The sequence below is a fragment of the Zonotrichia leucophrys genome, chromosome 3, assembly GCF_028769735.1.
Source record: "Zonotrichia leucophrys gambelii isolate GWCS_2022_RI chromosome 3, RI_Zleu_2.0, whole genome shotgun sequence".
In the NCBI taxonomy this organism is placed as follows: Eukaryota; Metazoa; Chordata; class Aves; order Passeriformes; family Passerellidae; genus Zonotrichia; species Zonotrichia leucophrys.
Window position 1 is genome coordinate 110,851,361 of NC_088172.1, and position 27,682 is coordinate 110,879,042.

Sequence of the window (27,682 nt, forward strand, 5' to 3'; positions counted from 1 at the left end):
GGCTGAGCAGCTGCAAAAGATTCAGAAGTGGCCTGAAAAGTGATAAATATTTGATTAGAAGACCTTTCCCCGGACTTTGGGTAATGAGATCCAAGTTTGGACCGGTTTTTATTTTATTTATGTGTTAATTAGCATTTTCACTTGCAGAGCACAGACCAGCTCTATCAGTGGATAAAATAACTGTGACATGACCAACATAAGCAGAAAAATTCTTTGGAAAAAATAACATCTGGAAAAGCAGAAATGAATATATTGCAGGAATTGTCCAGTGGGTTCCAAGTTCTTGTAAATCTCTGGTTTAAGGGAAAGATAGGGCTTGAAATGGAGTGGAAATTTCTGGAATACCCTGCAGTGTGTGACACCTTGCTCCTTGTGCTCTTGGAAGTTGTTGTGGAACTTCACTGCAGGTCACTGGGAGCTGAAATAAGGATTTGGGAATTTGTCTGTGAGAGCTGTTGGAACTCTCACATCCTGTGGCTAAACTTGTACCAGGGATCCCTCTTGGTTCTGATCACATAAATACACCCTGGACCTTCTCCGTGACCCCCTTGCTGTCACAACTATGGAAAGCAAAACTGGGATTTAAAGGGACAAACTGGGATTTAAAGGGACAAATTGGGATTTAAATCTGCTCAGCACTGCTGGGGTTGAGGGAGCAGATTTTGCCCACTCATGAGTTGTCTCAAATAGTTGGTATTGTTTTCTCTCTATGTTCTACATCTTTTGAAATTCAGAGTTAGAAAGCTGCTTCTTCTGGGACTTTTTCCTGCAGATCAGTTGCTCTTTGGTGGATAAACACTGCAAATCACATGGATTTTATGAAGGGTGTCTAAGTTTGTGCATGTTTTTGCCAATCCTCTTGACAGATGCAGCGGTTGGCTGATGGCTGCTGTGCAGATTTCCTGAAATGGTTCAACATTCTGGCAGAAAAGTCACAGACTGTTCCCTCCTAAGCACCCAAATTTCCTCATGCAAATCCAGGCAGGAGGGCACAGAATTTGGAGCTGCATTGTTGTCTTCTGGGGAGGAAGCCAGAGGCAGCACAATTGCTTCCCCCAGCTCCCCCTTCTCCTTCTCTTCATGGATCAGAGATCTGTGGAGTTTGCACAGAACAGAAGTGCATTGCTCAGGCCCTCCAGCTCTGAGCAGTTTCATTGCACTGCACCCATGAACTCTTATGATCCCTTCCCATCATGTTCTGGGGCCTGCTCCTTAAGGTGGCACAGAGGGAAATGCCCTGTGAGGCTTTGCAGGAATTCTCTGTGTTTGCCTTCTGGTTTGAAATTCCTGAGGAATTTCCTTCCTGCAGGAGCAGGAGGGTGCTGCCATTCCCCTGGAATTGAGTTGTTCTTACATGGAGATGAGGTAGGAAGGGCCCTGGTGCCCAGCAGAGCCCTGGGTTTTCCTGTAGGTTGGACCCCAGTTCCCTTCAAATTTCAGCTCCTACAGCCCTGGGCTGCTTTCCTTGGTGACAGGATAAGTATTTCCATACTTCCAGAGGAGCCAGAGCTGCTCCTATCCATGAATCTGATTGCAGGTTCCCAGCTGTGGGTGCAATGGAGATGATCCATGGAAGTTCCCCTGTTGATCCTGGAAAAGCTGGAGCAGTGGCCACAGGAATCTCATGGATTTTAAAAGACCAAGTGCTGGTGCTGCATCTGGATCAGGGCAACCCCTGGGATCAATCCAGTCTGGGGATGAACGGATGGAGCAGCCCTGGAGAAAGGGTTGGGGGTGGTGGGAAGTGGAGCCAGCCCAGAACCCTGAGCTGTTGGAAATCCAGGGAGGACCAGATGATCAGAGGGATGGAGCAGCTGTGGGCAAAGACTGAGGAATGGATTGTTCACTGAGAGAGAACTTGTGAGCTGATTGTGCCTGCATACTGAAAGGACTACAGAGATGGAGAGAGACATTTACAGGACTGGGAAGACACAGAATGGCTTCAAACTTAAAAAAGACAGAATTAGATGGGATTTGGGAAGGAATTTTTCCCTGTGAGGCTGAGGAGGCCCTGGCACAGGTTGCTCAGAGAAGCTGTGGCTGCCCCTGGATCCCTGGAAGTATCCAAGGCCAGGTTGGATGGGGCTTGGAGCAACCTGGGATAGTGGAAGGTGTCTCCTGCCCATGGCAGGGGGTGGATCTGGATGATCTCTGAGGTCCCACCCAACCCAACCCATTCCATGATTTTATAGCTTCAAGTCCTGTCTCTGAGGCTCTTTCTGAGGCACCATCTCCCTCCTCTGTTCTCAGAGATGCAGTTTCAGCACACATTTGATGTGCATTGAATGACCCCAACAGAGCTACCATTCCACTCTTGATCTTTTGACAGAGATTTTCATCTTAAATCTTTTCCCCTTATTTCTATTTGTTTCTGTCTGGGATCAGAAAAACGTGAGTGTAACTTCATGGGAAGATACAGGAACTGCTTTTCACAGAATTACAGAATTGCTGGGGCTGGAGGAGACCTGGACATCTCCAGAGGAGTCACCTGCTCAGAGCAGGGGTGGCATGGCAATTTCTTCAGGAGTTTGTCCAGAGTTCTGGTTATCAGCCTTCCCTAATGCCTCCAGTTTAAACCCATGAAAAAATTTCAGTGGTGGATAAAAGAGGTCACTTAAGGGGCAGAAGAGATCATGGAATTGTTAAGGCTGGAAAAGACCTTTACAATCCTCAATTCCAACCCTGTTCACCACTTAGCCGTGTACTATAGCCACATTTCTTGAACACTTGCAGGGATGGTGACTCCTCCACTTCCCTGAGCAGCCTTTTCCAGTCCTAGACAAACCTTTTCCATGAAGAAATTTTTCATAAATCCATTCTAAGCCTCCCCACTGTTGCATTAGGCCTGGCTGGTTGGCTGGTGTCACACCAAACTACCTGTAGAGGTTAGGAAAAGAGAAGAAAAAAGCAAAACACAGGGAATTCCATCTGTGCTTATGCTCCAATGGGAATTAGTGGGAGAACTCAAGGCTCAGTGATGGTCTCTGGACCAAGAAGATAATCCTGGCTCTTGAAGTGCTTGTCAAAAATCTGTCACCCCTGAACTGCTGCAGGGATAAACAGGGTCTCAGCAAATCAGATGTGTCACTGTTCCAGTCAGTGCTGCCCACTCTTTTCCAGTGTGGTCATTAGCTGTCATTCCATGATCTTGACTGTGCAAGGAGCCTTTGACAGGAGATGCTCTGTGTGAGCTGAGTCTGAGCTCTCTGAACTGTGGGGCTGATCTCAAACTCCCTTTTTATCTGTCTCAGTGGCCAGGGATTGGCCTGGTAATGGATCCTTTCTCTGGTTCCACACCAGCTCTGCAGCAGTGAGTGGGGAATGCTGAAACTTGGATTATCTACCTTATCAAAGGAAGAGGGAGTTGGCCAGAGGACTGTAAAGATTGCAAAAGAGGGGAATTGCAAAGGATGTGGAAGGAAATGCTGTTTGCCCCCGAAGGTCAAAAGGAGTTTCTCTAGAAGTAATAAAACTACAATGCTGTTGTTTTGATGGTCCTGGGATATGTGTTACTAATCAGAGGCAATTGCAACCTTTAATTCTCCTGAATGTTCAACATAACAGTCCTTTTTTAAAAATTATTTTTGATAAATCATGTGTCCAACTCAAACCTCCTTAATAAACTACACAGGGACCTTTGTTTAAAACAGAAAAAAAAAATACAAGTCAAAAAAACGAGGTGGGGAAGAAAACAATGGCTGGGCTTCAGAGTGGACCTAAATTGAAAACGTCTGCAGTTTTTCCCAGGGAGAGCAAGTGATCGAAAATATTGAATTGTAATTATGATGCTCTCTGGAGACCTGCAGTGAGGACCTGTTTTGCAGGCTAAGATCTGCCAGACTTGTTTTTTTGCCACCACTTTTCCCCGTGATTTTCTCACTTGCTTAGGAACAACTGGGAGCTGGGGAGACAGAAAAACAAATTCCATTAGTTCCTATCTGGTTGAACTTCCTGGAACCCCCACTATTTTTTTTTTTTTGCTTCTCAGAATTTCCTTCCTCCATCCAGCTGTGTTTCCTGATGGAGCCTTATCACTGGAGAAAATGCTCCTGAGTGAAGCTGAGGATTTGGGAATGAGTTGCAGACAGTCCCAACTTGGTTGCTGAACAACATGATTCTGGCACTGATTTCACTCTGGGGGCTGGGGGAAGCAGCTCTGATTTGCTCAAACCCTTGTTGGAGATGCATAAAAACCTGAGTGTTTTGCATCCATCTCACACATGCATGGATCAGGCCATTCCATGAGTAATCTGCTTCCTCCAAGTTTGTGTAACTTGGATGGAAACCTGCGTAAGTTCCCTTCAGCCACCCAATCCAAGTAGCCCGAAAGTCTCAGGCTTGCAGTGATTTCTTCCTTGTTAGGCATTAGAAATGGAACTGTCCACCCCTGGTGCTTTTTCATTTTTTTTTTTTTTTTTTTAATCAGGAAATTGTCTTCTGACACATTTTGCAGAACTTCCTCAACTGATTTATATTTCCCAGCACTTATCAGAAAAGCATGTTGGCTAATCTTAAGGGACATAGCTGAAAATCCATTAAAGTCTGGCTTTGCCCTGGGCTCCCTGAAGTTATGGGTGAAGTGATACCATTCCCTGCACCTCAACTTTCTCTCTGCAAAATGCCAATCATGATATTGGTGTTTGTAGGGTTTCACAATTGTGACTTTTAGGCAAGTTGCAAGTTAAATCTTTTTTTTTTTTTTACCTGTGACCAAATTTGTTGCAGGGTTAGCACATAAATTAATTTGCTGCACCCTTTTTTGGCAATGTCAGGGAAGGGAAAAAAAGCCTGCAGAAGAGGAAAATGAGTTACAAATTAACACAGATTTTTCACTGTTCTGCTTTAGAGACCACAGTTAGCATGAGGTATTTGGGACTGAGAAGCAGAACAGAAAAAAAAAAAATACATCAAAAACCTGGAGAGAGTCCAAAAGGATTTAGTAAAATGGGAGACAGGGTTAGAGGGCATGTCCTAGAAGGAGAGAGTGGAGGAACTGGATACGTTCATCTCAGAAAAGAGGCAGAAAAAAGATGACCTCTCTGCCTATAAATACCTGGGGGTCATGGGGAGGGAGGAGCAGAGGAAGGGAAGGGACAGTAATCAGAGTAGGCAAAAGCCAGGAACGGGACTGGGGGGTGAGAACTTCAATTAGAAAAAGGAAGACTCGGACTTACTCTTCAGCAGGCTTCCTCACAGTGATGTCAGCAGGGCACTGGAGGAGTCTCCTGAGGGAAATCCCAGCTCCTCAGTGAGTGACGCCAAGAAAAAAGATGAGTTTAACACTTTTAGACCCGTTGGGATGGACAGAGATGGATCAGTTTAAGTAAAACAGCTCCCAGAAACTGTTCTGTGAGTGGCTCCAGTATTGAAGTTGGATTCCTGTGGTTGTTTGGATTCTTTGTGGCTAAAGAAGATGAGCTCATGCAGGAATCCCTGTCCTTGTGCACGTGGATCTCTTGGCCTTCCCTGTTCAGTCATGAAATATTTTGGAGTCTCAATATCTTTGAAACCTCTGCTGCTTCAACCAGCACATTTTACTTCCTTCAGAATTTTAGTCCCAAGTGGTAGGACAAGGGGAAATGATCTTGAGATGAGGCAGGGGAGGTTCAGATGAGATATGAGGAAAAATTGTTCCCTGTGAGGGTGGTGAGGCCCTGGCACAGGGTGCCCAGAGAAGCTGTGGCTGCCCCTGGATCCCTGGAAGTGTCCAAGGCCAGGTTGAATGGGGCTTGGAGCAACCTGGGATAGTGGGAGGTGTCCCTGCCTGTGGAAAAGGGTGGAATGGTTTAAGGTCCTTTCCCACCCAAACCATTCTGTGATTATTATCAAGGGATTTTTACAGCTTCTGCAGGAACTTTGGCCTCTCCAGTTCTGCTCTGCACCCCACCATGGACTCTTAACAGCCAAAAGGGTCAAAAAGAAGAGAAAAAACAACCCCAAACCAGATTCTGCCAGCACTGAGCAGTGCAAGGCATTTTCCTGTGCCTGAGGAGCAGCCAGGGCAGGCTGGTGACAGCAGGACAGTACAGCTGAAGGGCTAAATCACAGAACCACAGAATGGTTTGGGTTGGATGGAACCTTAGAGCTCATCCAGTTCCAACCCCCTGCACAGCTGGTACAGATAGAGCAAATCTGGCAGCACAGACCAGTGGAAAGCTGATCTAAAGCTCTAAAGCTTTGAGTTGGTAACTTGCAACGTCCTACATAGCAAATCATAAAATTAATTAGGCTCAAGGTGTTAATTTGGGCCTTATATTTAATATTTTTCCATGAATATGAGAGTGTTTCAAGAACACCAGGAAGAATTTCCTTTACCCAGCATTCTGTCCTAGTTGTGCTTTTGATAAAAAAAAAAGAGGAAGAGCAAAGTATTGATGTTTTGTTGCCTATTCTATAAGCACCTTGTTAATCAACTGGAGGATAAATTATTGCTGTCCAGATATCAGGAGAGAGGGAGAGGAGGAGATATCTCCCAATCTGGAAGTAAAGGTGCTTTTTCTTCTTCTCTTCATTGGAGAAGTCTTGCCTCCACATTTGTTCCTTGGGGGGGTTGTTAAGGAACAGAAACAAAACTGGGGGGAGCTCTTCTTGATTTATTTTCTCTCCTTCCCTTTTGGTCACTTCCAGAGGCTTAAAGAGCCAAGTTGGCTTTAATGTGTTACCATTAGAGACCAGGCATTAGCTGGAATAACCCATCCTGCCTCACAGTGAAAAATATCCCTTGATTGGCTAATTAATCAGTCAAAGGGGAATGACATGGCCCTCTGCTTGAGGGACTCTGCTGCACAGGTAAACAGGTCATTGATAAATGGTTTATCCACAAATTCATATATCAAGAAAACTTAGTCATTTTTTAACTACACTTGGTGTGAAAGCTGTGCTGTGTGTTTTTTGGAGGTGGATTTTTGCTGCCTTTGCTTTTTTTTTGCATCGTGGAAGCTTTTAGGCTGTGGTAGTTTGTGAGAGGAAAAGGCCAATCAGAACTTTGTCACAATTGGAGTATTTCTGGGTGTTTTGTTGTTTTTTTGGGGTTTTTTGTTGTTTTTTTTTTTGTTGTTTTTTTTTTTTTGTTTTTGGGGTTTTTTTTTGTTTGTTTTTTTTTGTTTTTTTTTTTTTTTTTTGGAAGAAAAAAAATCAGTAATTTTTTTCCCCTCTCAAAAAGAGGAAATCATTGACATGACTTTGTGTTGAGATTGAGTGGGTCTGAAATCAGGATGGCTCAGTTGCTTTTGTCATTTAAAAATCCTGAGGTTGCTCAGTTGGTCATATCCAGTCCTCAGGCACTGCATGGACAAATAAATATATCCATAAATGGATCTGATGAAATAATTGGGGAAAATCTGTGGTGTAAGAGGCAGATCTGTGTTGGTAAAAGGCTTTAACTGAGCTGATTTCCTATTGGCTTTTGGCATTTCTGTGCTGGACCTTGTCATCTGTATATTTTATAACACTTTATCCTGCAAAGGTGGTTCTCCAGTGGGATTTTTCACTGAGATTTAGAGAAAAAATGAGGGGAAAAGAAAGAAAATTAAAAGGGGAAGGAAGGAAATCCAGCTCTAAATGAAACTGCATAAAAATGTGATTTAGAAACACTTTTATCCATGAGGTAAATAGGGTTAAAGCAGTGGAATCGTGTAAGGGACCACAAAACAATGTTCGGCATAGCTGCCTAACTGGGTGCTCAAAACAAATCCTAATTGTGCTTTTTTTCTTGCAATTGTCTTTTTTTTCTCTTTTTTAAACTGTGTATTATGTGAGAAAGTAACACACCAGTACCTAAGAACATGGGTTTGGCTTCTAGGGAATAAACCTCACCTTATTTTTTGTCCTATGTAATCCCTTCCTCCCAAGCAGCCCTTGCCATGAGCCTGAGCTTTATAGACCAGCTTTGTTTTGTTTTTCCTTTTAAAAATATTTGTCTGATCAAAGAGCTTTCCTTAAAAATAAAAAAAAAAATTGAAAAAAAAATTGCAGTGCAGCAGTTCAAAACAAGGAAAAGTACCTTTTTTTGATCCTATCATAACAGGATTTGTATATGGAAGTGTGAAGTAAGCAGGTGGCTTCCTGTTGATTTTTAAGCCAGGTGGGCAAGTTCTTGATGATGAGTTGGTCTCCCTCCCTGCCCTGCTTTCCCTGGGGCAGGAATTTACTTATTCCTGTGTCTGGAGAAGTGGAATTTGGGCTGACAACTTGTGGGGATAATGCTGCTGTGGGAAACAGCAGCTTGGTCTCTCTCAGAAATCAGGGATTAGATACATTTTATTACCTCCATCTATTCAAGCAGCCTGCAAGGACTGGGTGTTCACAGCAATCTGATTTTTGCTGACTTAGTGTCATTAAAGGGTGTCTAACCTTCCTCCAAGGGTGTCTTCTGATTTTTGCCTCATCAAACTGGTTATGAAACTGCTGGTTGGTTCAGATGGGTTAAACAAACCAGAAGCTGGAGCAAAGGAAATGATTCAGCCTGAGAAAGTGCTTAAAATCTAAAGAAACAAGCTTTTCCACTTCCAATCCAGTATTTCAGCTTCTCTGCTGGATCATTCTTTCTTCAGCTGTGAAAATTTGATTTTTTAACTCTCTAGTAAGGAGAAATATCTGGTGCAGGACAGTAACTTGGTGGTAAAATTCCCCACCAGTGTCCAAACTGGTTCTTTGTCCTCTCTGAGCTCTCTCCAGCTCCCTGGCGTGTTTGCAAACTTGGCCATTTGAATTTAGTTTGGGTTTATTTGAGTTTTCCCAAGATTAAGACAAGGTTAAGAAATCCACTGTCTGTTTTTCACTAAATCTGCAGCCTCCCTCTGCAAACCACCATCAATCCCAGCGTGTTTCCTTTAAACAATTATGGTGTTGCCTTAGAGAGAGGGACAAATGTGACAAAAATGCTGATTAATGTCATTAATTTGACCTTCTGTTAATAACTGTGCATATCCCTGAGATAAGGAAAGAGGAAGAGGATGATGGGGAGGACAAATCATGCAGGGGGAAGGTGGTGCCTTCTCTGCTCAGGTGGCTTCAGCATCAGCTTTGAAAGTTGTGTCCCATGTCAGGATCCTGGTGATGAGGACTTGCTGTTCTCCCTCATGGGATATGCTGTGGGAAAGGTCTCAGATTTGGAATTACGGGTGAATATTGTCCTGGTTTGATTTGTTGAGAGGAGAGAGCAGGGACTTGTGGACCTGTTAGAATGTTAAAGTCATAAGGATGATCCCAGGGCTGGAGCCCCTCTGCTCTGGAGCCAGGCTGGGAGAGCTGGGGGTGCTCACCTGGAGAGGAGAAGGATCCAGGGAGAGCTCAGAGCCCCTTCCAGGGCCTAAAGGGGCTCCAGGAGAGCTGGAGAGGGACTGGGGACAAGGGATGGAGGGACAGGACACAGGGAATGGCTTCCCACTGCCAGAGGGCAGGGATGGATGGGATATTGGGAAGGAATCAATCCTTCCCTGTGAGGGTGGGGAGGCCCTGGAAAGGTTGGCCAGAGAAGCTGTGGCTGCCCCTGGATCCCTGGAAGTGTCCAAGGCCAGGTTGGAGCAACCTGGGACAGTGGGATGTGTCCCTGACCATGGCAGGGGGTGGAACTGGGTGATTTAAGGTCCTTTCCCACCCAACCCATTCCATGATAACAACTGAAATCAGCCACAGAAAACTCAAGAGTTTTGTGGGGTTGGACAGAGTTTGGATATTCTGCTGAAAAGATCCCAAAATTTCCATGCATGCAGCAGGGTCTGAAGTCTTCCCTGCACTGGATTAAGGGATGTGATCCATCTGTGGTGTGTAGTTTGTCCCTTCTCTCCTTGGGGACAGTTGGTTGTGCCCAAGGGTGTTTGGATTTGCAGACTCACAGCGCTATAAACCCAGTGGGTGTGGGGAGTAGAGGCTGGAGCTTGGTCTGGCTTTGGAGCAGGAGGTGCTGCTGTCTGTGATCACAGACACATTTTCTGAAAAATCCTTTGCTTAGGATTTTTCCTCCTGAGAAGCTGGGAGGCCTCAGGAACAAAATGTAAACAACAATTATCTGCTGCTGTGGAATGCAACAGGTGCAGCTGTGATTGGTCTCATGTGGTTGTTTCTAATTAATGGCCAATCACAGCCCAGCTGGCTCAGACTCTCTGTCCAAGCCACAAGCCTTTGTTATCATTCTTTCTTTTTCTATTCTTAGCCAGCCTTCTGATGAAGTCCTTGCTTCTATTCTTTTAGTATAGTTTTAATATAATATATATTATAAAATAATAAATCAGCCTTCTGAAACATGGAATCAGATCCTCGTCTCTTCCCTCATCCTAAGACCCCTGTGAACACCATCACAGTCTGTGATCATTAATCCTTCAGAAATTCTTGGTTGTAGCCTGGAGATTGACCTCCCAAAGGTTCTGCTTTGATGATCCTGGTGGAAAGTTCTGGAGTCCCTCAGGATCCAGAATTCCCAGGGTGGTTTGGTGGCCACCTTGCAACTGGCGTTAAAATCCAGCATGTGTTGGGTAAACTTTCAGCTCCCACAAAAAGTCAGGATCAAAGATAATTTCACCCCAAATAGTAGAGTGGACAGAGGCTGAGAAGTTTGCCTGTCCACAGCATTCAATTTTTCATTTTTTATTTACTGGGATTTATTTTAAACCTGCTCTGTTTCACCAGGAGCTGACTTTTCCCAAGTGCTGGGAAATGTTTTTGACATCAAAATCCAGCCCAGTAACACTGATCCTGTGTCACCTGTGTGGTACAGGTTGTTTTTTAACAAATGAAGGGAAGATCAAAAATATTGCATGCCCTAAAATCCTGTTTTCCAGAATATTGAAGAATTTAAATGTCACTCAGTGTTTCAATACTTGAAAGAAAATTATTTATTCTCAATATTTTTTACAAAGAAATATCTGAGCTTGGGAGCAGAAGAAAGTTTTCTGTAGTACAAGGTAGTCAAAGGCTAATGCTAATTAGGAAATGTTTTCTAGTTCACAGAAAACACAATTTCTTTTTCTTAAAATTTCTAAAAAATATATTTTAATTTCAAATTGTCAGCTTGTGTATTTTGCAATGAATATTTGCAGGTACAAAAATAGTAATTGCTACAAACTTCTTGTTGTGGTCAAGTGCAAGCTGGAAGGTGCTTTTTTATTATTCATTAAACCACTATCTCATAAGGGAGTAAAAAAATCTTAGATGAGGGAAAAAATCAAGCAATTTTATTATTTTAGGAAACCCTTTATTTATATATTTATTCTTTGATGTCTCATAATATGGATATGGGGTTTATGTTTAGTGGAGAAAAAGAGGAACAGTTCAGGTAAATAAACACAAGGTTTTTGTTGGTTCTCTCCAAATCTCATCTACTGCTTAAACTCTTAAAAATATTGAAAAAGCACCAAACACTCCGAGTGCCTGGAAAAATTCTCAGGTTTCATGAAATATTTGTGAAGTCCTCTGGGTATCAGTGGATGTGGAATTTCTCTCCAACTACTAATGGATTAAAGAAATTTAATATGAAATATGTCAAAGACAACATCCCAAATTCTGTCTTGGTGCATTTTGGGGTGGCTGACTCTCCATGTCCCTGATGTCACATCCAAGCAAAACCTGTTCCTCCAACAATTCCCAAATTATTTTAGAGCTTCAGATCTTTATTGACTTGCCTGGCTCAGCTCATCGCAGTATCAGCTCCTTAATCAGTTTGTAAACACCACATTTAGCCCAGTGGATCATTAAGTTTTCTAAATATCTCCTCTTTCTAAGGACTCAGTGCTGTGTAGTACCAGTTCAAAACTCCAGTTGTTCCATGAAGACCACCCTAATATATAAATTATATAAATTATATAAACATCCAGGTGCTGCTCAGCTCCAGTCTGGGGCAGTGATATAACAAAGCACTTGGCTCTCGAGTTATCCAACTCTCAAATTGCTTCCCCTAAAAATATTTCTCCTCCTGACTTAAAGAGTGAATGTTCTGTGGGGAACAGTTCAGCCTTGGCCAAAGTGACCTAAATTCAGCCTTTTAATATCTGTGTCTATGCTGATGCTGGGAGCTTAAGCATTCATTTACATTTCATCTTGAGAGCAATGAGAACGCTGGGCCAAGCTTTGAGGTGATGAGAGAAAATTGGGTAATCCTACACGTCAGCAAGCAGCTGGAAGAGGAAGTTTTTTGTTGGAACTTGCACACTGAGAAGGCACAATGTCCCTGTTTTAACTTCTGCTTGCTAAGCCTCCTATTAATCACTGCTTTAGAACTCCTCTCTGCCAGCCCCTCTGGATTTGGAGGATGGGATTTGTCTGTAGTGGATCCCAGGAATCTGGCTCAGGAGTTGGTTCCCTTTCACCACTTGCTGTGCAGCCTTGGGTCAAGTTTGCCTCTCAATTTCCCAACCATTAAACCCAGGGATTATTCACATGGTATCAGCCTAATTTGTGTTGTGTGTGGTTCTTCATGAAGTGCATTGAAATACTGACATGATAACTGAGAATTTTGAAGTGCAAAGTGTATCACCCAAGTTTCTCCCAATGGTTATTTCTGGCAGAGCTGTTAGAATTGTTCTTTGCTTCTTTATTTTAACTTCTGCCTTGCTAAGCCTCCTATTAATCACTGCTTTTGAACTTCTCTCTGCCAGCCCCTCTGGATTTTGAGGATGGGATTTGTCTGTAGTGGATCCCAGGAATCTGGTTCAGGTGAGCCACTGCCAGGCTTTGGTTCCTTTTCACCACCTGCTGGGCAGCCTTGGGTCAGGTTTGCATCCCAGTTTCCCAACCATTAAGCCCAGGGATTATTCTCATGGTATCAGCCTAATTTGTGTTGTGTGTGGTTCTCCATGAAGTGCATTGAAATACTGAGATGATAATTGAAAATTTTGAAGTGCAAAGTGTATCACCCAGGTTTCTCCCAGAGATTATTCACATGGTATCAGCCTAATTTGTGCTGTGTGTGGTTCTTCATAAAGTGCATTGAAATTCTGAGATGATAATTGAGAATTTTGAAGTGCAAATCGTATCACCCAGGTTTCTCCCAATGGTCATTTCTGGCAGAGCTGTTGGAAGTGTTCTGTGCTTCTCTATTTACCTTTTGAACTTTATAGCCACAGTGCCCATATTGTGGTTTTAAGACATTGCAGCTTAATTAAACTTTCACAGAGTCCTGGAGCGTGACTGTCTCCAGCTTTCCTGAAATCCCTGCAGAAGCAGGGCTGTTTACATAGAATCTGGGTGGGAGAGGGGTGCTGTGCTCCAGAGCATCCCCTGAGGGCACCGCTGAGGGTGAGGGTGTGTAACCCCAGAGATTTGTGGATCTTGGGAAGCTGAGCTCAGGCAAGAAGTGCAGGAGTATCTCACCTGCAGGAGTGTTTGTGTAAGTGGTCAAATGGAGCAACAGCCTTTTTTTTTTTTTTGACAGCCAGGACTTCATGCATCCCTTGTGCTGCTGATTCCCTGCCCTCCTTTCATTCCAGCAGTCCCCTCTGCCCAAGCTTTCCCACCTGGAGCGCTGCAGGCTCGGGGTTTTTTCCCCAACAGCAGGGTCAAGTTTTTTCCCCTTTTTTTTTAATAAGCCTGGTGTTTGTCAGTTACCAAATGGCAAAGGAATGCTGTGTGTAGCAACTGTGATGGATGTGGTCCAAAGGCAGGGAGCGTGGCCCGTTCCTTTTTCCGGCGTTGTCGTAGGGAAATGGGCGTCTCCAAGAGACGCCCAGCACTGAGCCCTCGCTCCGCAGCTCCGCCGGCCCGGGGCTTCTGATCTGAGCGCTTGCTCCTGGAAAACAGAGCTTTGTCACTCCTGGCAACTGGCTGTACAAAAACACTGATAACAATAAAGGGCTCCCTGCCCAGGCCAGGCTTGCTCTTGCTTTCTGGGAATCTTCCAGCTTAGAGGAGATGCTGCCCCTCTGCTTTAACCCGCAGTGGGTTTTTGTAGGGCCCTTCTGCTCCCAAATTCTCAGACATAAAACCTTTCAGGGCTGTGGCAGATCCTCTTCCAATCACAGAATTTTGAGTCTTGAACTCCTTTATTTCCTGTATCAGCAGAAGAAAATGCCTTTTACCTTTACAGAGTGTCTGAAGGGATGGGAACTGTTCACAATCTCAGAGGAAGCTTAGGAAATAGGAAAGTTATCTCAAGTTCATGTCAGGCAACAAAATATTAGAATTTTGCCATGACATCTGTAAAGCACTTTTGGTACTAATTTTCCAATAAGTTTTTATTGTTGAAAGTTTTGGACTGAAAGCTGCAAAACTCTTTTATCCTAATTAGTAACTGATTTTTCTGGAACTAAGATTGTCAGGCTGTCAGACTCTGTTTTCCTGAGTCTCAAGTCCTTGAAAGAAAAGATGAGATTGCACCCAAGGGGGAATTGTGGGGTTTGACACCACTTAAGAGCCCTGAAAAAAATCACCTTCAGGTGATGCAGGAGATGCCCACTTGGCTTCTTGTTTTGTCCTTCGGGATACCTTGTTGCTGTGGAGATTTGCTGATCCTGATTGATTCAAGGCAATATTCTCCAATTGTTGCAGAGTTAAGCTAAATGCCTGAAGGAGAGGGAGATTAATCCCCACTGAGAGGTTAAATACAGTGATGTAACATCTAAGTAGCAGGGGAAGAGAAAAGCTCCAGTGAAGGGCCATTTAACCTGCTTAAGGTGTGAGCTGTGCATTTGAGGGTCACCTCTCTCCACTGGATGTGAAGATTTGAGACTCCACATGTAAAGCTTCCACTAAATATTAAATATTTGTTTTGAGCTTAAGGTACAAAGCTCTTGGTTTATAATCATATATTGCAAATATATAAAAGCTTTATATTATTTTTATTTCCATATAGATACTTAGCAAGGCAATATGCTTTTGACAGTTTCTGTCTTATATTTTTGATAGAGCAGAATGGTTTGGGTTAGAAGGGACCTGAAAAATTATCTCATTCCAACCCCCTGCCATGGCCAGGGGTTCACATTTTTAGTGCTTCTAAAAGGATTCAGTCCCAGAACATGGCTAGGACCTAAAGGAACATTGGAAGGGATCACATGTACAGAAATTATTCTGTAGATTAATGCCACTTCCTAACTTATCCTTAGATAAATGATCTTTCTGTCACTTCTGATTGCTTTCCTTTTCCAAGTTCTGCAAATAAAAATACCTTTCTGTAGGAGATACAAGCAGAAATCCTTTTTAAGGCAGGAGTTTTATGTGTCCAGGAATTTATAGGCATCTTTTCCCCAGTGTGCAGCTCTAAATCGGTACCTGGCTCTTATTTAGGAGGGCATATTATTCACTTTCCTCCAATATTTGGGAAAACAGGACATGCTGCTCATTTGAAAATCATACCAGCTCCTTTATCACTGCCAGTCACAGTCAGCAACGCTGCATTCCCAGCTTGACACCGAGGAGGAGGTTTGCCCTGAATAAATAGAGGAGATAAATGGTCTTTCTGTTCCTCAGAGGAATTTGGGCCACTTCTCAAAGTTGGTGCCAGGAGTACAGTAGCAGAGTGGCATGGTTAAAGTTAATTGCCCTCAGATTTTAGTTAAAAGTCTAACTAGCTTGTCAGCTTTGAATTTATATTTTCACAGTTCACTAGGGAGTGATAATAGGGAGGCTTTGATGTAGCTGCCTGGTTTTTGCTTTGTACGAAATGCTCCCAAGTTTAGTAAATAAACTTTTATTGAGAGGGGGCAGGATTGGCAGCTTAGAGCCAGCCAGGAATCACAGATATCCCCTCACTGAGGGGCAGAGGGGCAGCAGGACATTGGGGCTTCGTGGCTGGAATGATAAAGGAGATTTTCGTGGAGCACTGTGCTGAGCTCTCTAAGAAACAGCTCATCAGAGATTTGTTAATTAGGTGTCACTCGAGACTTGCTGAAACAGTGAAGCTGCACAAAGCACTACCTAATTAACTCTTTAATAGCCCTGGAATACACTTGCTAGCTCCCTCCACCAGGGAAAGTGAGGAATGCTGGATTAATCCCCTAGGGCTGCCCAAGGTTGTCCTGAACAGTATTAGAGGGAATAGAGAGACTGATTCAGAACTTGTAACAGAAGACTGTGGTTTCTAAACCAAAAAAAAGCCTCACCAAATTAATTGATTACAAAGATGTTCATTCTGGCTTTAACTGGAAGCAACATATGTTTTCTTTTTTGTTGTTGGTTTTTTTTTTATTTTAATTTCTGATGACTCTTGCTCTATACTGTACCTCTGTCCTATAGCCAGCTAGGAGAGACCTGAGCTGTTCAGTAATTTTTCAAGTACAGAAGCAAAAAGGCACATTCAAAAGCATTTAAAGGATTTGCTACACCTTATTCTAATATTATTATCTTATTCAAGGTTACCTAATAATGTCACTCAGAGGGTGGTGAGGCCCTGGCACTGGTTGACCAGAGCAGCTGTGGCTTCCCCATCCCTGGGAGTGCCCAAGGTTGGATAGGGCTTGGAACAACCTGGGATGGTGGAAGATGTCCCTGCCCATGGTATGGGGCTGGAAATGGGTAATTTTTAAAGTCCCTTCCAACCCAAACCATTCTGGGATTCTGTTATTGGTTAACTTTCTAGTCACAACATTATTGGGGTTGATGCCTTCCAGGCAGCTGTTCTCTGGTTGAAGGGCAGATCGACTCCAAGAAATTGGAATGCTCCCCCTAATTCTTGCTAAAATCATTCTTGGGACACTTTTTAATTTTAATACATTTTTAATCCTTTCACATTAAATGAGTAGGAATAACTTACTCTCCTGTTTCACCTGGTGATATGCAATCAAACCATTGAGCTCCTTGGAGGTGCAAGTGGTTTTCTTGGCTTTGGAGCCAGGGTGGATGAATTCCATTGCCAGGATCTTGCTGCCATACAAACCTTGTCTCAGTGGGCTGCTGGTTTTTGTAATCTTTTTGTTTTGAGCTGCTCTTTTCACTGCAGGTGGTTCTGCAGAGTGAGCTGGCTGCATTTGGACACAGAGATAAACTTGTGCCTTTGTGCCTGAGCTTACACAAGCACAGATCACCTGCTGGCCACCAGGAATGTGGTCTGATCTTGTTCTGGCTGACCCCAGTGAAAATGGGAACTTGCATTGCCAAAACTATTGGAGCATCCAGTGGCTCCAAGGAGTCCCAACAGGCTGCACACAGGTTTGAACCGTCTGAGTGGGAAGGGACTTTATTTTTTTTCTTTCTTTCTTTTTGCAAGCCCTGCAGTATTGATTTCAGCACTGCCTGGCTGGGGCAGAGGAAATGTCAGCTCCTGGAGGAATAGCTGGGGCTCTGCCTGAAGGAAAACTTGGGGGTTTTCCACTCTGAAACCATAAAAGTAAAAATGGTATTTCCTTCAGAAAGTTCTTAAAGGAGCATTTGAAGAAAAGAATCCCATTTGTAAAGCAAACAATGAAATAGTTAAATGTAAAAAGCCATTATTGCTTTAACATAAAATCATGGAATCACAGGAAGGTTTGGGTTGGAACTGACCTTAAGTTAATCCAGTTCCACCCCCTGCCATGGGCAGGGGCACCTCCCACTATCCCAGGTTGTTCCAAGCTCCATCCAACCTGGCTTTGGATGTAAATGTCCTCCTAATTGGAAAATTACTAATTTTTAGTAAAGAGTATGTTTCAGTTTTGGTTGAACTCAAAATTCTGGACTGTTTCACAGTTTCTGCCTGGTGTCATAAGCACTGTATTTGAAAATTATTTGTTTGAGGGACAGGATGTTCCCCTTGGGTTTTTATGGCAAATTTTTGAAAGACATATCTCTTTAAATATGCCTTTGGACTGTCTTGAAAATACTTGATAAATACAATTCTGCAGTCCTGGAATGGTTTGGATTTCAGGGACCTTAAAGCTCCTCCAGTTCCACCCCTCTGCCATGGGCAGGGACACCTTCTGCTATCCCAGATTGCTCAGGGCCTCATCAAGCTGGGCCTTGGACACCAATTAATAAAATCCGTCAAAATTTTGGGGGATTTTCCTTTCATAAGGATCCCATACAAGGAATATTTAGGCCTCTGAGGCTTTCAGTGCTTGTACTTCCTTCAGGCTGGAATTGCAAGTTCTCCCAGAGAGATTTTGGGCTGCTTGTGCTGGAGTTGGTTGAGTGGATCAGGCCATGTCTCCTAGAGGCCTTTATACAGTGCCCTTCTTGTACAGTCAGGAGTTCGAGGTTTATTTTATCTTTTTTTTCTCTTCTCTGTAATGTCACTTCTCCACATATTATACTGAACCTTATTCAAGTACCAATTTGTGTAAAAAAAAAAGAAAAAAACACCAAACAAAAAGTCCCCTAGAAATGCTGAATCTGAGCTTGATCGTGTAACTCGACTCTCTCCAACCCTACAATGAGATTATTTAGACAATCATAATTGTTAATTACATAATTATGTGCTGTTCATTTCTCTGGAAATGGTACTCACATCATGAACAGCTATTGAGTTTTTTGGGTTTTTTTTTCTTTTTGGGTGTGCCCTTGGTCTTTATTTACTACATTCAATTCAAATGCTGTTTAGAAGACAGGATTTGGAATATTCTTGCTATGAGTTTGGGAATATTCTTTCTATGTTGTTTACTGCAGTTTTATCTTCATCCTTTCTGGTCTGGGGATGGTATCAGGTACTTGTAGAGGACAGTTTGTTAAGTGCTGAAGAACAAATCAAAATCTGGAATTTGGGTCCAGCTGCCCCACAAGACAATATAGATATTTACTGATTTTAGGTTTGCAGGTTGAGACGGCTGAGAACTCAGCTCTTTCTTCAAATGGTTGAGTTTGAGCCCAAATTCACACATCTGGAACTGAAAAAATTTGTATTTTCACTATCAATCTCTGGTGAGATAACTGAAGTACTAAAGAAGAGACAGTTGCTGATGTCAGCCCTGCTGCTTTGCTGTTCGTTTGTCATACATGGGAATGCTTTTCTCATCCTTCCACATACTCCTGGATTAAAGGAATAAGCATTACTTCAGGTGATATTATTCATGACAGCACAGTGGGAAGTTATTGTTTTATTAGAGAAGCAAATTATACCTCAGGGAAATATTCTGGTCATATCACCTTCCATTTAGAAAGCTATTGCATATCTGACATGTCTGCAAACAAAACAGACAAATTTGGATTTTTTTTTCCACTATTAAAATATTTTTTTTTATGTATTGACACTTCTGCCTTTTTTGGGAGGGATTACAGTCTCTTAGATCGGTAGAGTCAGCTGGCTCACAAGGGAAGGGATATAAATACCTGGCTGGGATCTCAGCCTCTGGAGTTGCTCTGTTAATTCATGCCATCCATCTGGGATGCTGCTGATGGATGTCACCTTGTGAACAATGCAGGTGGGAAAATGGAGCATGAGAGCTTTCCAGACAGAGTTTCCCGTGAAAATACCAGTTGATATTTTCAGGGGCCTTTGGCTACCTGAGCATAAATGATGTCCTTGTGTGTAACACACACAAGCCTGGTGCTTGTCTGTGTGCCTGGAAGTGCTTGTGAGCACAAATTCGCAGCTTGTGCCTTGCTGGCATGTTTAATTAATCAGATCCAATTCATGGCACTCACTGGGAATTCCCTGTGAGCACTTCAGAGTGCTCCATGCACAGATTTGGATTGCTCATACTTCCATCAGGCTGGAATTGTGTGTGTGTGTGATTCCTGGTGCATTCCATGTGGTGGTGTGGCCTGAAGGCTTCTGGAGTCTGCAGAGTTCCTCATTTGGGATGGACAAAGGTGCTCAGGTACAGAGGGATTCTGTCCTCTGCCCCACTCAGGTGAGACCTCACCTGCAGAGCTGCCCCAGCCCTGGGGCCCAGCACAGGAAGGACCTGGAGCTGCTGGAACAAGTCCAGAGGAGACACCAGGATGATCAGAAGGATGGAGCAGATCTGATGTGGGAAAGGCTGAGGGAACTGGGCTTGATCAGGAGAAGAGAAAGCTTCAAGGTCACCTGATTGTCCCTTCCAGTGCCTGAAGAGAGGCTACAGGAAAGATGGAGAGAGACTTTGGACAATGGCATGGAGGGAGAGGACACAGGGAGTGGTTTCCTACTAGCAGAGAACAGGGATGGATGGGATATTGAGAAGGAATTCTTCCCTGTGAGGGTGGGGAGGGCCTGACACAAGTTCCCCAGAGAAGCTGTGGCTGCCCCATCTCTGAAAATGTTCCAGGCCAGGTTGGATGGGGCTTGGAGCAACCTGGGGATAGTGGAAGTGTCCCTGCCTATGTCAGAGGGGAACTGAATGGTTTTCAAGGTCCCTTCCAACCCAAACCATTCTGGGATTCTGGGATTTTGGGACTCTGGGATTGATTCTGTGATCAAGCAAAGCACTTTGCTTGATGCACTTGGGTTACACAGAGAAAAGCATCTCTGTGTGTTTGCTCAGTGGTCTCTTCCTACTCTGATTTCCATGGTTGCACCCTAAACCTTTTTCCAGTTTCCCACCTTACCCATATTTCTAGCATTCCAATCATTTCTGATGTTCTCATTTAATATGAAACATGCCACAGTGGCAGTGTAGCAATCATACAGAGTTTAGACCTCACTGAAATACCTCAAAATATCCATTTTTGTGGATGCACAAACCATTTTCTTGTTATGAGTGTGGAGTATTTTAAGAGTAGCAGCAGGAGGAGTATCTGTGGGTCAGGTGAAAGTTTCTTGTGCCAGGGTGTAAAAGCATCAATTATTTGTCAGTATTATGAGATTCAGTATTCTCTACTGTGTCACATTCCTATGCCATACCTTGTCCTTTTTTCCAACTCTCCAGCCTGAGCTCTGCTTTTGGGGTGGATCAGGGCAGAAAAGGACAGCTTTGTGTTTCTTGGAGAGCCATTAAATTGACTCCTGGAGAGGCAGGAGCTGTCCAGGCTTTCTCCCCTTCAGATACATGTTATCACACATTAACTTATCTTGATTAATTCTGCAGCAGATATGGGAGCAGTTCCCTGGAGTTCTTGTGAAAATGAGAGGGACCTGCTATCTCCCCATCATCCTCCCTCGGCGTCAGAGTGTCTGTCTCTGGCATGACTGGGAGCCAAGGGAAATTGCTTGACATCACTTCAATTTCTGAATCTCAGTTTGGCACTGGGAAGGTGAATTCCAAAGCCAGTTTTATCCATTGGATGGTACAGATCATGTTGACACACTTCCTTTGCTCCTTGTATAAATCTTCCAGGAACACTTCCCCAGGTGAAGTTGCAGCAGCTTAAAAAATTGAGAATTTTCTTTTTTTTTTCCCTTTTTTCCTCCTCCGTTTTTTTTTTTTTTTTTTGTCAGAGGTGAGCAGATGCCACCCTCCTCCCCTCTAACCCCAGACTATTTCTGAACATCAAATTTTGATTCTGGTCACTGTAAGATCCAGATGGTTTTCCCAGTCTGAGGTAAAACCTCTTCTGCGTAATGCAAGCAAATTAATGAAATTTGGATAGAAAGTCACATTTCTGAGCCATGATTTCAGTATCATATCCAGGTAATAGGTCTGCATGTCTTCAAGACAGAATTTATTAAAACATGTCACTTTTGGCTCATTTTAGTTGATGGAAGCTTCCTTTAAAAAAAAAAATAGCCTAGTTTCTGCTGGGGAAGCTTTCTTCTGAATTGAGCATGAAATGCTTTTTTTTTTATTCAGAAAATCTGTTTCAGATGTGTTTCAGACTTTTCCTTTGATCAACAAATAACTTGCCAATCAGCCTATTGAAATTCACTTTTCCAAAGGAGACCAAAAGAAAAATTTAAAAAAATATTTTAGGAAGTTCATTCCGAGTTTTGTTTCTTCAGACAACACCTCAAAGCCACTTTACCAAACAGATTCCCCCTGAAATGGCTGGTGTCTGTCTTGCCTGTCTTTTTGTCCCTTTTTTTTTTTTTTGGCTTTTCATTTTTGTTGTTCTTCGACAAGATTATCTCAGCAGTGTCAGAAAGGACCTGACTTACCCAAAACAGCAGCAGTTAACAAAATCCAGCCTCTGATCCGGGTTTTCCTCCCGAGACTCTGCTGAGTTTATTTTGCCATTCTTGAGAGGTGGTTGCTTTTCCAGTCAGCTCTGCCTTTGATATCCCAGCTAAGTAAAGCTGCTAAATTTGTCCTGGCTGTGTTTTCTTTTTGAGCATTTTCTGGACAAGTGTTTCAACTCTTCCTTTCCTGTCCTGTCTGATATCCAGGGATAAACACACCCAGACACACAAACACACACACACACATGCTGGTTTATCCTGAACCCTGGACTCAGTGCTGCTTTCATGTGATTAGAGTCTTAAAATACTTCTTTCATTCCAGTTTGAAGGAATATTTGACATTTTTGATGCCATCACTATAATTCCTGTCTTGCCCAAAGAGCATTATATCATAATTTCCTTATTTTTATATCATTTCAGGAGGTTGGAGTGAGGAAAATTTTCTTTATTGTGGTAGGACTTAAAGAGAAATGGCAGAACAAAGTTGGAGAAATGCTGAGATCTCATGATTTGCCTTTTTAATTTTTTTACTCAATAGCAGTGGTGTGCCAGGTATACAGAACAGTGTTTTTCATTTAATGGGGACACTAAGTCATGTTAAAGGGTAAAAACATATCAGCAACACAATTATTTTAAAAGCAAAACTTTAGAAGCTTCTTTTAAGGAAGAGAGGGCACAGGAACTTCTAAGAGGAACGTTCTACTTTGCCTGAAATGCCAATAAATTGATTATTTCTTCATTGACCTTTGTTCATTTTGGGTCTCCACATGTTCCTCTGTATAGATACAGAGTAAACTCTTTCAATCATCTGTAAAACTAGTATATTTTAGGATCTTATGTGCTTTTAGAAATGAAACTAGACTGTTCTTTCAAATGTCTCCCCAAACAGCTTGTCCTAGAATGAACTGATAGCAGAAATAAGTCCAGAATTTGGGAATCTTGAAGTGCTCAAGAACTTTCTCTGCCCTGTCACATCCATGCAGTCCTCCCCCAGTTTTTTGGCACCCTGTGACATCTGTGACATGGATTTAACAGCTGCTGCAGTTACATGGGAGGTGTTTTCTAAAATTGTTTCAATTTATAAATTGACAGTGCAGACATTATTTCAATAATGATATTGAGGGCTGGGAAGGAACACAGGAGCAATTCTTGATGTTTCTAAAACAGCCATTTGGGAATTATATGTGGGTATTTGCTAGATGGTTTTTGGTTTTTTCTACATCAGTAGATCCAGGTGGGGCTTTGTGGAGAGCTGGACACTTGGTTTCCATCTGGAACATTTATTTATCACCTTTATGTTCAAGTCTTACTTGAAGGTGCCTCCTAAAGTGTTGTTGAGTCCATCTCACTTATGGCTGACAATGTTTCAACAAGAAGTAACTCCAGTTTTATAGAGGGTGGAGGCTGAAGCACCCATAAATTAAATCTTATGTGGGCAGGAGGTGGAAAGATGAGAGATAACCCAAAATCCTTGGAGGCTCTGTCTAGCCTGTCCTCTGCACACTAAGAAAATGAGGTGGCAGGACTGAAGGAACATAAAGAGAAGGATGGAGCAGTAGAGAGAGAAGGAAAAGCAAAAGAAACCCATTAAATAAAACTGTTATTTTATAGAATAGGTTTGGAGCAAAGGAAACCATGAAATAAAAATATTAAATTTATAGAATGGGGCTTGGAGAAACCTGGTCTAGTGGAAGGTGTCCCTGCACATGGCAAGGGGTGGAACAGGTTGATCTTTAAGGTCTCTTCCAACCCAAACCATTCTGTAACTCCATGATCATTTCCATATGCAGGGAATGTCCTTTTGCCAGCTAATTGGTTTTATTTGCAAGGGGAAGAATTCTCATGTAGTAAAGATTATTTAAGTCCTGAAATATCTTTTAAGCCCTAAGTCATCCTGGGTGTGTCAGAGTAGGTCAGTTTACACTGAGAATACAGAAGATTTTAGGTAGTTTTCAATACTCCTAAAAATCCTTACACAGTTTTTTTTTTCCCAAAACTTCAATCTTTTGAATTACAGTTATGAGAACTAATTCTCTTTTTTTTTTTTTTTTTTGTCCTCCTCTTGCTTAAGTTTAATTTTTACTGCCAGCCTTGGTGGTGTCTGTTCTGGAGAGTAGCAGGAAAAGCTGATAAGGGCATAGGACAGAAATCTTTGTGCTTATCTCCCTGCAACACATGGAGCTGAGAGTGCATCCTTTTCCTGTCCTAGGACAGGAGACGTAAACTGACCATCTCCTGACAGCAGGGACTTCAAACAGAGCCTCCAGCGTCCACAGGGTAGGAATCTTCTCTCAACTTCAGAGGCCAGCTAGGTGAAAGTGGGTCACTGGCTGTTTAGAAAGCTGGGTTTGTGCCAGAAAGAATAAAAATAAAATAAAAAACCCACCACAGTTCTGATAACTGCTGGGTCAATAGCCATCTCTGTAGATATTGTGATGATTTTTTTCCCCCAAAGGGCATAAATTCAGCCTGACTTGTGATTGTTTGTTTAGAGTTTCACCAGAAGGTGAATTAAGTTTAAAAGTAGGGAAAGAAAAAAGTGTATTCCAAGAGAGTTTTATAAAATCAGAATTTTGCTGTCAGATTTGGAACAAAGGTCAGACAGAAATTGTCCTCACAGGAGGGGTTATTTGGACAGTGTTGTCACAGATGAACATTCTTTTATGCATTGTCTTTTTGATAACAAAGTGACCTAAAAGTGAAGGGTCTGAGGCAGAGGGAGTGGGAATTGGAGCAAAGAGAACCTTCCACCAGGAATGCCTGAGCCTCGGTGTGCCTGGAGCTGTGCCAAGCCTGGGCTGTGACTCCAGGTTGGGAACCAATTCTTGGAAAACTGTAAACACAGTTAAGAATTGGCCAGAGCAACTTATTTTTACACTTAATAACAGTTTGGGTTCATTCCTAATTTTCACCATTAAGAGAGGCACAGAAAGTTCCAGCTCTTCTGGCTCCATGTGAAAATCTTCCTCAATGGCCAAAGCCAAGGAAGAGAAATGCAGGAAGAAAACCAGGAGTCCCCACATCAAATATTGGTGCTGAACAGTTTGGGACAAGCTGCTTCAGTGCTTCCCAGGCCTTGGTGTCCCTGCTGTAGGACAGCCCAAGAACTCCATGGCAATGCCAAGTTCAACACAGAGGATCACAATGGCAAAGAATCTTTGGAAGTGTTTTTCTTTGCATTAAGTGCCTGCCTGGCAGCCTGACCCTTTCCAGAGTGGCTTTGCTCTGGAGTGTCCCTTCAGGGGAGCTCAGCACCAAATCTTCATTTTCCCAGAAATCCTGGGACTCTGCAGGTTTCCCAGCTCTGACAGCAGCTCCCATCAGCTGAAGGTGCAACCTCATTCTCTGAACATTTATTTATTGCTCTGACATTGGCAGGCCTTGCTGAGGCAAGTCTCATCTGCTTCATATGTTCACTTGGAGACCTCACCAAGGCTGAAGAAACAGCGATGATCTCATCCTTTCCCTTTGTTTCAGGATTCACAGCAGTTCCTCCAGAATGATTGATTTGTTGTATTTTTTTTTTTTAACAGTCACTTCTAGTAAATGTGAGGGCTGGAGGAATTAGTAGCATTAAATCTCAAAAGTTTTCAGCTCTAGGCTGGGATTTGAGGTTTACTACAGTCCTTAATCTCAGCTCGTGGTCACATAACTTTGATAAAGGCTGGCTTTGAGTGGAAAACCAGTAAACTTTTATCTCTTCCCTCCTTGCAGTCTGATATTCCTGTCCCAGAAAACCTCAAATAACTTCCCAAATGCAGCTCAGGCAGTGCAGAGCAGCTCTAGGACCCTTCAGCAATGGGATGAATGGGGTCCCTGGAGTCGTGTGATTAATCCCATTATAATCCAAACTTCCTAGTTCTCTTCCAGTCCCTGTGAATCAGATGCAAATTGTACCCTGTGGGGTTGGCTACTCTCTCATCAATAGCAGGCTCCCAGCTGCCTCTGCAGGTCTTTCGGTATTTCCAAAATCATCCTCAAACCTTTACATTGTTGTTCTTCCACAACTTTCTGCTCTCCAGGATTCACATTATTGTCAGCTCTGCTTTAAAGACAAAGCACAGCTTCTGGGGAATGTTGTAAAAGCTTTTCCTAAAGTGCTGTGTATCTGAGACCAGGTTAAATTTGCTGAGATTTAGGCTTTTCTGCAGTCTTCAAACTAGTGATGGACTAAAGGCCAAAATTTTAGATTCAAAACCCAAATACAGAGGTGCTGAGTTTTCTGAGAAGCAGAGGAGCTGGAGCTGCGAGTTCAGCTCCCAGTTTACACCCACATCCCCTTTTCTCCAAGGCAGGAAAACTGGGAGCTGGTTTGAGCACAGGGTGTGAAGATCCCAGTCTGGGAGGGAACATTCTTGTACACAGCTCACCCTTCCCCTGGACTTGGCAAAATGAGCTCAGCTTCCTCCCTCTGAATCACTTTTACCTTCTGCACTGGCACAGAGTTGCCTGGTTAGGTGGTGAGCTGGGGTAGAAGATGCAGATGCAGAAATTAAAATTATGGATGGTTTAGATTGGAAGGGATCTTAAAGATGATCTAATTCCAAATCCCTGCCACGGGCAGGGACATCTTCCACTATCCCAGGTTGCTCCAAGCCCCATCCAGTAGCTCTTGTGTAAGAAATTTGCTGTCGAGCCTGAAGAAAAATTCAAGTAGCCGTTGGTTCTGCAAAAATTTCTGTCCTTTTAGAAGGACCCTGACCTGCAACTGGAATTTATCCCCAACCTTCCACATCACTTGGCCTCTGCCAGAAAGGCCACATTACCCGGTAATTCCTGTTGGATATTGCAGAGGCTGTCACTCATCTCTGGAGCTGCCCAGCAGCGTGGTAGGAGCCGTTGTTACGTGAGTCCCATCAGCTTTTCCGTGCCCCGGGACATTTGGGAAGCAAATCCCACCACCTGCCAGGGATTTCAGGGCTGTCAGTAAATTCCTTAGTTCCTGGAGAAGTGTTGCCATGGAAGGTGGCCTTTTATTCCTGTTTGTGCTGGCTTGTCTGCATGAGTGTCAATAGCAGCATCAGACTGGGCAAAATGAAACCTGTCAGTAGCTGCCTCCCGATGTTAACGTTGGCAGCAGCTCCTCGGAACTGTTGCAGGGAAGTAGCTCTGGTGGCCAAATTCTTTCAAAATTCTGAGATTACCTGTTTGAATGGTTAACTCCTTCAGGAGAGCTCTCAATCCATTTCCAAGCTGGTTTCTTTACATAGGAGGTAATTTAGGAAAGGATCTAAGAGCTCATGAAATCCATCACCTTTCCTCTGAGAGGGATCAGCTCTGCTCATGTGAGTCTTGACAGATGTATTCAAAAATCCCACTATGGTGCTCTTTTACATCAACCCCACAGGCTTTGCACAGGCTGTTGTGTGCCTGACTAAACTGGGAAAAGCTTCTCCAGCTCTATAAAAAATGCATTTCTGCTGCTTCTGTTTACAACCATTATTTCTTTACCACAGGGAGTAGAACATGGAGGTGAGACCATCGTTCTCTCCCAACCTTTGACATTCATGTTGCTCCAGGAATCATAAACCCCAAATCATGCATTCCTGCCTGTGTCCCTGGTTAAGGGTTTAATAGCTACTGGCACTTCAGGCAGAGATGAGGCTGGCAGATTTTCAGGTTTTCTCAATCATCAAGGCTAAATTACCATTTTTCTCCTTACAGTGAGTATAACCTGACCAGCCCTCAGTGTGAATCATGGCAGGCTCAGACTCTGAATCTGTAGTCTGGCATCTTAACCATTACTGTGACCCTGAACCAACAGATTGTTGCTGTGTCTGACCTTTCCTCTGAACATATTTTAGGGAGTTA

General features: G+C 43.1%; 1 protein-coding gene across 1 annotated transcript in view; it reads left to right on the top strand.

Moving 5' to 3' along the window:
* The window catches only part of PINX1 (PIN2 (TERF1) interacting telomerase inhibitor 1), a 61,333-nt gene that overhangs the window by 16,078 nt on the left and 17,573 nt on the right, over nucleotides 1-27,682 (top strand). The gene's annotated exons all lie outside the window — the stretch shown is intronic.